We start from the raw sequence: 10,791 nt of genomic DNA on the forward strand, positions 1-10,791 counted from the left end.
CCCTGAAGCTCTTTGAATGTTTATTTTTTTTATTTCAGGGTGAGCAATGGCTAGTTGAAGTTGCATCGATTTCAAAGCGGCTGTTTCACCGGAACAACTCCAACTGTGTTGTAGTTTCGCGATGTAAAAAAAAAACTGCCACAAAAGCGAGGAAAAAAAAAAACGTTTGAAAAGCGGAAGTGAGCGAGAGGTTGGGCGAATTGAGTACTGTATGTACATGTAGCCACAAATAGAGTTGGCTCCGGCCATTCTATTAGAACGCGCTGTTCCACTACAGCGCGTTCTATTACAGAGCGATGCGCCCTCTACTGTGACTTCGATCTAACCCCGAGCGACTTACTCAACCGACGCTCGCCAGGATTTTGACGCTCGGTACGGTATGGTCCGGTTTACTTCTATATGAATGATCTCAAGCCGGTGCTGATTAGCACTTTAAATTGGGAAACTTTTAAGGGCTTCATTTTAGTATTGTTTCAATGCCCTAACATACCGACCTCAATAGTAGAGCAACTAGGGTGAAGCTAGCGAACGCTATTTTAAAATCGACACAATTACAGACAATTTTGAAAATGTTTGTAGTAAAATGTTCCTTAGCACAATAAACATTGAAAACAATATAATAATTTTTCACAGTATAAATTTGGGCCTAAATTGTTCGTTTTCGATATTTTTTGCAGAAAAATGTGAATAAATGAATGAACCATGCGAAATATATAATTATCCGACACAAATACCCTACGGTGGTGATTTCAGGGCCAGAAAAAACAAAAAACACTTTAGCACCAATGTCATAGGACCACCCTATTTCGACAAACGAGTGTTGGTCGTCGTATTCGTTACGGAAAACTGTTCACAAGTGAGCGTAACCACAGACCCGATACAAATATGCTACATTTTGAGGTCAGAAAGTAAGTTTTCTGTACAAAGATTATGGAAATATATATAGTTATGGAAATATACGTAATTAACATGCGCCTTTAACTTTTTAAAATGAGCAATGCATTTTTACTATTAATAGTGTATTTCAATTTATTCAACATATCTGTATAGATAACATTTTGTACATTTCAATAACGGTGTCAACACTTATTTTCTGAACTGATTTTCTTCTGATTTACGAACAACAACGTGCATCATAGTGATTCACGTTGAGTGAAAATCTGTATATATTGTGTCTCGAAAAGGACACACAGTGATCTAATTTTTATACATGAGTTAGAGTATTGTCTGTGTCAGTCCTGTCCTGTACGAGTTTAAAGGTGCGCCGTGATAATATGGATTGAGTATTTGAAACCATTATTTTCATAAATTTCAAACTATGGCACGTTATTCTAACCTATTCTATACCTACCCCAACATGCGGAATTAGCATGGGATCACCAGCTTCGCCTGAGATTGCTTACATAATAACATTCCACCCACTGGAAAATCGAATTTTACTACTCAGTGCTCAAAATATCAAAACTTTGTACCGCTTTCGAAATGACATCTTCATGTTAGTACTAGAATTAAACACATTTGTTAAGGAAGCCAACATGCTTCATAAAAAATACTGGCTCACATTTGAATATTCCCTAACGCAAGACAACGGAAACGTTTCAATATTTCAATAAACGTAATTTTTGTCATTCCACATCAGTATTCAAATGAATTTATCAAAGGTGAAACCATTCGGTATGCTCGAAATGTAATAATCTAAACGATTTGTTACAGAAACGTGATCTATTTATTGAAAAAATGCGTGAAAGAAATTACACAGATAGTGATTTCTGTTGTAGAATAATGAGACTGATACAATGTTATGCTGTGTCAACTTTTGCTTTCTCGAACTCAGATTCGTATATTGCTTCCGTGGATACTTCTGTCCTGATTACACCTGAAATAATTAACACGGAATATAACTTAGTTAGCTAATGTAACACTGCCCTCAGTCGGCAAGATGTTCGTCAATCCACCACCTCATCGAAACTTAAGTAAACAATGTTAATCGTCGATTTTCCCTCGTATTCATAGGCTACACAATAAAAAAGTAAACGCAATATTCCCAAATCTTAACTCTAAGTTTTTATTATCTAAATGCGGTCATGTAAAATACTTACTCATATGTTTGATTCCTGATCTCATACGACGAGACTGTTTACCTAAACAAAAATCAGATAGTTATGGTATTGCATGGACACGTTAAGAATTGATATTTGTTGATAAATACTTATAACTACCGTGCTCTGAATGAGTATGGAATTACATGATGTGTATTAGGTCACATAAAGTAGTAACTATTTGAATGTGACATTATATTAAAAATTCTGTATCAAATAAATAGTCAAAACGACATTTAGTTTATACATTTATTATATGCAACAATGCAAAATGTGCAGTTAAGTTATATGAATGTACCTGGTAGATACAACACTCTATTAACAATTTTAACTGGAATTTATTTAATATTATGCAGATAAATGATTACAGTTAAAACACGTATAAAGAACATAAGGGTAACATAAATTATAACAATGTATCTGGCATATTAAAACATAACTCTGTATCAACCTTATTATTCTATAAAATTATATGAAATAGTCGATATATTAGTACAGAAATACTAAATTGATTGCAACTTAGATTCTAATCGTACATACTGTTACTGATTTCTGTCGATGAGCAATGTTGGTCGGCCTCAGTGTATGTAAATCCATGTTTTTCCATTGCAAGTTTAATCATTATTTCTTTTGATAATACTTGAAACATATATGCGGTTACCATCGATGGTGGGCTGTAAAAAACAATCACAATTACTAACCAATCTTACTTAAATGATAATGAAACTCAATATATAAATATGTTAACATACTGACCCATTTCTGAAAGTTTCTGTTAGTATATCATCACTCTTGCCAGAGGGTGTTCTTATCGTAGAGAATCTGTCGTACAATCTGTATAATTCAATAATTGGCATTCAATAACTTGTCCATGCTTAATGCTGAAGTTGTACTGTGAAAGTATTGCCTATTTTTTAACAGGTGTCCTCTATTGACTATCGTTTGAAATAGAAGTTTTGAGGTATATCTTAAAGTTCGTGGACACTTGGATAATGTTCGTTCTTCATTTATGTTGACATGGTATTGGCGTTCATGTTGTCAATATTTCGAAATTAAACAACAAAAGCTATATTTCGTATGAAACCACTAAAGTACAAATTGTCCCCACTCTTCTGTTAGTGGGAGTGTTTCAAAGTTAAATTGCTTCGAGATTTTGGAAAATTTGATTGCACGCCCACGAGAAGTAAACCTAATCGCAGGTTCTATTGTATAGAGCAAACATAAGAGTTGTGAAATTATTGGATGAGAACGAAAAATACAAATTTTCAAACACATTTACAAAAGTGAGTATAAAAATTAAAGAATAACTCATGACAAAATAACTCGTTAACATACCTGGGACCGGATTTAACTATTACACATTTATTATTTAAATACTCAATAAGGGAATCCACAGCCTGTAACAAATTAAAGCCAGGTCTTGTTAAGTCTCTATTCTATATTAAACAGACTCAAGTTAGCAACACTGATTAGCTTATAGTCAGCTTACCTCGAGGGTGAAAAGATCGAGTCCAAAGCAATACTTCAGGCGGGTTTTCTCTCTGTCACCTTCGAGACATTCTACATGTCTTTTTACCTCAGGCAACTCTCTGTCAAAACATCAAAGAAAAACCGTCAAATTTGAGAAAAAACTATTCTGAAGTATGCGAAAGAAAAATGTGTGTGTACTTAAAACTGCTAACATAAAAGTATTAAAATATAATTTACCTTTTCTGTTCACAATGTGACATTATTATATGTTCCATATACCAATGATAAGAAGGTAACTATCAAGAAATAATATGCAAGAAAACATTTATAAGACAGGGATATTCACTTTCGCTAAGTTTGAATATTCCGATATTGCATGACTGAATTTATTGAATTGACTGTTAGCTAATTCGCAGGTGTTGTGTAACCTACCTCTCTAATGATATCTCTTTTCTGGAATACAAACTTTGGTTCACTACTTTCTATGGCATTACTATTATCCTCAGTTACATCATTGGCATCGACACATGTACTGACATCATCAGGATTCTATTCATTAGTTTATAAACGAATTATTGTGATTACAAATCATATACATATTACATTCATAGTTGCTATCGACATAGGAAGTAAAGTAAGCAAATAACACCGAATAAACGGCAAGGTAAAGACTATGTCTAATTATAGTAAACACGTACTGCGTGCGTGACTCGAACCGGCGCTCGCGTACGACACCTAATCGCCTAGCTTCACATATTACATATTACATTGACATGCCTTGAACATATAATTCCCGGTAGTACATATATTTAGGTTGTATATTTGTACATACTAGTATGTAACAATAAATGCAATTAATTTTCATGAAATTAATTAATCTATACGTACTTCATCATTTCGCCTATGCATTTGTGACAGACCTGAGATTTCTGGAAAAAAAATCTAATATGTAAATGTGTGTTGGTGTTCGCATGTGTTTCAAAGAACCAAGGTGCCCCAGAGGCCTGATCAAGGTCACGAAGTCAAGTTGAGGTCATGGGGTAAAGTTTACAAAGGAGCCGCCAATGAGGAACAATGGGGACTGTACTGGCGCCAATTTGAGGCCAAATACCATACATTCTTATTGCCTTTCAATTCGTTATTGCATTATTTGGTAAGCTCAAAAACTGAATAAATTGCACAACACAATTTATCTTGGGTGGCACATTAGATTTGTACTTACTTACCTAATGTTGGTTTTTGATGATCCTGTTCGCTGTCCCCGATAATAATAGCAATGTCATTGAAATAATATAGAATTTCAAACATAGATGAGATTAACTAACGTATATACCATATCTAAAATATCCTTGGCACGCTGTGTTGAAAAATTACAGAACAGTTATCTCGTATTTTATTGTTATTTCAGAGCTTCGTACCTTTCCGCAGTTTTTTCTTCTTTACAGTCTCTGTTATCCACTTATCAGAAAAGTGTTTCTGTAATAAAACAATACGTCGATGTATACTAGTACAGTGTAAAATATTTCTACATTCAACCATAACAACGAGAAATATGAAGCTCATATTCGTAATTCAGATTGATTTACACATTTTTTACAGCATTCACTGCGTATAATTACCTTTGATGGATTAACTCGTAGATTGTATTTCATTGTATCCTTGTTAATTTCTGCATAATACAATACAGCATGAAGTCTTGTTAATTTACAAAGAACAGGAATTTTAAAGAAAGTTTAAAAATGAATGATTATTGTACACACTGACCTTGTAAAGGTTTAACCGCCATGTAATGAAGGTTTGGCAGATACCCTAGGTATTTCATCTCATTAAGTGGTACGTCATGTGGCGGACTTATGATCCTGGTATAAGTTGGGGTTACAAGCTTAATTTCCGATTGTAACATAATTGAAGCAACAACAAGTATAATCTGGTCACCCCAAACGCTCGGTCCTTTCATGTAGTCGATGTAATTCTCAAAAGTTGTTTTCATATTACGTAGTTCAACACATAGTAAGCCCTTTAGAAAATCAGAGAAAAATAAATTATGCAATAATTGTTTAGTATTAATAATGCGCAATGACTGTCTTTATTTGTATTTATACAATTTTCTGATTCTGTCAAAACCCTAAATATTATGTTACATATTATGTATAATTTACATAGTTGAACGACACATGGAATAACAAATAATAATAAAAAAGACACAAACAAATCCCACGGTACAACATGATACTAAACTGCATTTATCATATTATTTTTTAATCGGGAATGACTTATGTTAATTATTAAAATTTAAGGATAAAAACTCTCAATATACTCTCAATAATACTAACTGCATTGTTTTTGGATATTAATAACTATATTGTCATTCAAATATTGAGCATGAAGAAACTACTATTTGCCGTAATGTTAATACATGTTTGCGACTCGTCTCACAGAAATCTATGAGAATGTAACTGAACACAAATGCTATATGCTATTTCTTACCTGAAGCTCAGTTTTTGATTCCGACATGAAGTTTAAAATGAGTTCGCGTAACTCGTAGTGAGATAGTTCTGTCCGTGGGATGTCCTTAACTCTACAAATATGTTCACACAGTGCGTGGAATAAGCAATTCCCATCCATTGGTGTTGGCGGTAGGCATTCTTCCAGCCCTTCTCTGAGTAGGGCATCCCTCAGACGAGTGATATTCTCTGTCTCTTTCTCAGCAGTTTCACGTGACTCACGCAGAACCCTCATAATATCAATCACTTGATTATTGTAACCTAAATAATGAGATTAATACTTATTAATATAATGGGCTCTCGAGTCAGTGAACACCAATATGTTTTATATCAACGATGTATCTCAAGAATACATTCCGTATTTCCATATCATGGTCAATTACCTTGTGTTTGGTCCATTGCTATAGAACCAAGTATCTCATTTGCAACTTCAAGGTCTATAACTGAATGCTCTGGTATATTATCTGTATTGGATGATTGAAATACAAATTATGAGGAACATGTGATAAACAAACAAACATATAATTCAAACACGTAGATGAAGTCAGTTATAAAAATCAAATATGCCTCAAATCAACAAGGTTGTGCAGTCATATATGCAATTATCATACCTGTGACATCACCCTGCTCCGATAAACTTTCGACGTGTACGGTAACATTGGAAATGTGGTCAATAGAGGAATGGTTTGAAGTCGACTGACCTGTGTGGAAAAGAAAACATAAAAATGTAACATGTACATGAAATGATTTAAGTGAAAAGTATGAAATTTATGTACTGAACTAACAATTACAGTTAAAAAAATCAAATATAACCCAAATCAGATATGCAATTATCATACCTGTGACATCACCCTGCTCCGATAAACTGTCTACGTGTTCGATAACATTGGAAATTTGGTCAATAGAGGAATGGTTTGAAGTCGACTGACCTGTGTGGAAAAGAAAACATAAAAATGTAACATGTACATGAAATGATTTAAGTGAAAAGTATGAAATTTATGTACTGAACTAACAATTACAGTTAAAAAAATCAAATATAACCCAAACCAGATATGCAATTATCATACCTGTGACATCGCCTTGCTCCGATAAACTGTCTACGTGTTCGGTAACATTGGAAATGTGGTCAATAGCGGAATGGTTTGAAGTCGAATGACCTGTGTGGGAAAGAAAACACGAGTATGTAATACATACTTTCATTAACATGTGAAACATAAATAATCACTATAGATACATGAGTAAACACATTTGTAGTGAAACAATAAACTTACTGATAACTGCACGTCCCAAGCTATCGAAGGTTACTTGGACCTTGAATACGTCTGTCATTTTGGCCATGGTATCGGCGTTCACTTTCATGTTATGTGAGTGAATAACATTCATTAATATAAATATATGTGTTGTAGCTCTCATAGTATTTAGGAAATGAATGTCCCTCTTTCTTGAGTTGTGTATTTGTTCTGCTACCTGACTATTTACAATGCCGTGCAACTCCGGAATATTTGAAATACGTCGCAATACTTCCTCTTCCTTGGATGTATTTTGCTGGTGAAATACATCATATAAACACAGATGAACATCATCTCCTAGTACATGATTTCCTTGACTGGACTGCTGCCGACCATATAGCCAAGGTAAGTGTACCTCCAATTTTCCTTCTGTTGCTAGCATAATATTTTCTGATGTGCTTTCTGCAACTCTGCCGTCATAGGGATGAAACATATGCGGATATCTAATATTTCCATGTCTTGCTACCATATGTGGCATATCAACGATAACAACAGATGGTTGAACCTTGAAAGATCTAATAAGGTCAACGTGATCTCGCGGACTCTCAGCCCGAATAAGAAACTTAACTGCATATACGATACGATGAGGGCAGCTTGCTGAAAGCCATCCACCTTAATAAATACAAACATATATGAATATTTTTCCGCACAAAATTTGGTCAATGATAAATTTTCCATTAACAATAGTTACATTATGCATTCTATTATTCCCTAATTTTGTTTTCGTGGGTCTATATTTAAATTTGAGTATTGCTCGATAGTATATTTAGTAAATTGTGCATAGATTTCAAAATGTACGTACCAGAAGCACCCCATATCTTTTGGAATACTTTGTTCATTATATTATCATTTTTAATCAGTGCCTGTCGAATACGCAATACCATATCATATTTTGATCCGGTTGCTGCAATATTGCAAGTTGAACATATTTCTTTCACCTTTGCAACCTTTCGAAACAAATATTAATATGAAAGCTTAGCATATGTTTCAATTCATATACTAGTATATTAAATGTCAGTTCAGGTCTATCAGTACAAATCAAATATCATTAGTTTACACACCGTACATACAAAATAATAACAAATATGAATTGGAATTAGTCTGGTCTACTTTCTCTACTTTGTGGTTAAATAATAGTAAACATCATTTACCGTGATGCTTGAAGAATTCAGGAGTTCTATTAAACGCTCCTCGGACATATCACGACAGTCTGTTTCAAGTCTTTCAGTTTCTCTTATCACTTTTCTGTGCTCTGTATTCCATACTGTTTCCCCACGGGTAGCTCGTCCAATGTATGGTGCCCATGCTGAATAGGATGGTGTCATTTGGAATGGATTTTTTTCGCCATCTGTAACAATATAACCATAATATACATTTACATAATCTGTATGTTTGTGCTAGGAACGAACCAAAATAAAGATATCATAAGAACTGCCAGCAAAACAGTGGGAACACAAAAAGACACATTAATTAGTATACAAAACAATGTCACATTACAACATTAAAAATACAAACAATCATTTGGGTAATTATATTATAATAAAATATGTATCTTACATCTAATGAGCGGTTTCACTAACTTCTCCATTTCGATCTTTTTCCAGAATGTTTCAACATCAACTTTATCAGAATCTTCACAAACATCCGGTAATTTGAGACTAGACACTTAGAAAAAAATAATGTAGGGTTTATTGTTTATTAAAATCATTTGAATGAAAACTCAACATTGCAGTATTTCATCTCTAACTAAACATATGTTTAGACCTCATATTAGCAATTAACTTAACGTTGCATATTTTAAATATATTCACTACACTACATGCTTACCATCCATCCTGAAGCATGCCTTTCTTTGCAAATCAGTAATGATGACGGGCGGGTTACTGCCACAAATTACACAATTGAAAGTATAATCATGGTCCGTCAAGGCCTCAAAATGTTCATACGCTTTGATGACAACATTATGGGGTATCCGTATATTGTTTGTGTCTTCCCAAGCTGACATCACACTACCAATAGCAGTATGATTCTGTGTATGAATATATGTGTTCATGTTATACAAATGGGCCAGAGGTATTCGTATTAATCATAATTATATTGACTTATTTTCTCAAACACGTTCTCAGCATACGTTATCATTTTTTTCACACAGAAAATGATTTAGCAAAACTTACTGCGAGAGATTTTCTTAGAAAAACTAATAATCGCACAGAAAATATCCATTTGTCATCATAATTGTGTAATTGATCACAATGTTCCTGATATCTGTACACCAGGTCACAAAGACTGCACTTTCGACAATAAGTTTCCACGCCTAAAAAATACAAAATGTAATAGTTGTATAACGATTGTCTTATTGGGGTAATGGTTGCCGTTGGCCAAAAAATGTGCAAACAATTAAAAAATAACACAACAATATTAGTCATTACGTATTTTGCATAATTTCATAGGATTGAAAAGTATGTGAATATATATAGTTTTTATATGACAGTATAAATAATAGAGGAAACAGTTACATACCTTTTATTAGTCCATTCATTGCAACTATATTTGCATTCGATGATATAAGCAAGGGTGAATCCAAAAGCGGTTGCGATTTACATACTTTGCACCTCTTTTCCACAGGCATGAGACGAGTATGGTTAAAATTCTCTGACATAGACAAAGAAATATCAGGTGGAATTTTTTTATGCTTCAACCAGTATTCAACCATTCTCTCCGAAATGTCAATAACCGGTGGATATGAATGTAATTGTTTTATAGCGCCAGGAATAATCAGCGTGTTGCCATCATCAATGTCATCAGTTTCATATTGGTCTTCTGAGGCGCCGTGGTGTATTTTACCCGGGAATACTTGGTAGCAATACCAACGAGCAAGAGCTTTGTGACCGCAACCCCTCTTCTTGCAGCATCGACAATGCCATGTGTTTTTATCAGTATCATATGAAACAATAACTCGCCCAAGTATACTGTATTAGTGAGTCTCGCCTGTATGAATGGAAAAACGCAATTGCCGATCTGTACTAGCCGATTCAAATAATGGATACACAGGCACTGACCCATTGGCTATGCTTCGACTGTTCAATGTTAGAGCTGCATCTCTACTGCTATCAGAAAATGGATGATACGTATTACATAATTCATCAAGTTTCACGGGGAGAAGGAATGGTTGTTCTATGAATCGAATTGCTCTGTTAACTGATAATAAATGTTCACATTCGAAACTTGGAAGTCTGCTACGTGTTGCGATTGTTGCAGCTTGTATACATGTGCTACTCTCGCAAAATACTTTTGGATTTGTACAAAGAAGTTCTTTCTCAGCATGAATTGGTAAGGCATTTCTCGGACCAGCTTCCACTGCAAATAAGGAGTTTTCTCGATTCACAGAATATGATTTAAGAACTGGCAAAGACTTAAAACTATTGCCAT

The 10,791-nt window shown here is 34.2% G+C and overlaps 1 long non-coding RNA gene across 1 annotated transcript; it reads right to left on the minus strand.

The window, feature by feature from the left end:
- Positions 1 to 1,703: 1,703 nt before the first annotated feature.
- Positions 1,704 to 2,678, minus strand: LOC144347286 (uncharacterized). The gene is made up of 3 exons (XR_013419610.2): positions 2,640 to 2,678; positions 2,100 to 2,141; positions 1,704 to 1,876 (listed from the first exon to the last, which is right to left on the minus strand). It is a non-coding gene; the product is annotated as an uncharacterized LOC144347286 (long non-coding RNA).
- Between the last annotated feature and the right edge of the window lie 8,113 nt (positions 2,679 to 10,791).

This window comes from Saccoglossus kowalevskii, chromosome 20 (genome assembly GCF_978046115.1).
Source record: "Saccoglossus kowalevskii chromosome 20, keSacKowa6.1, whole genome shotgun sequence".
Lineage (NCBI taxonomy): Eukaryota > Metazoa > Hemichordata > Enteropneusta > Harrimaniidae > Saccoglossus > Saccoglossus kowalevskii.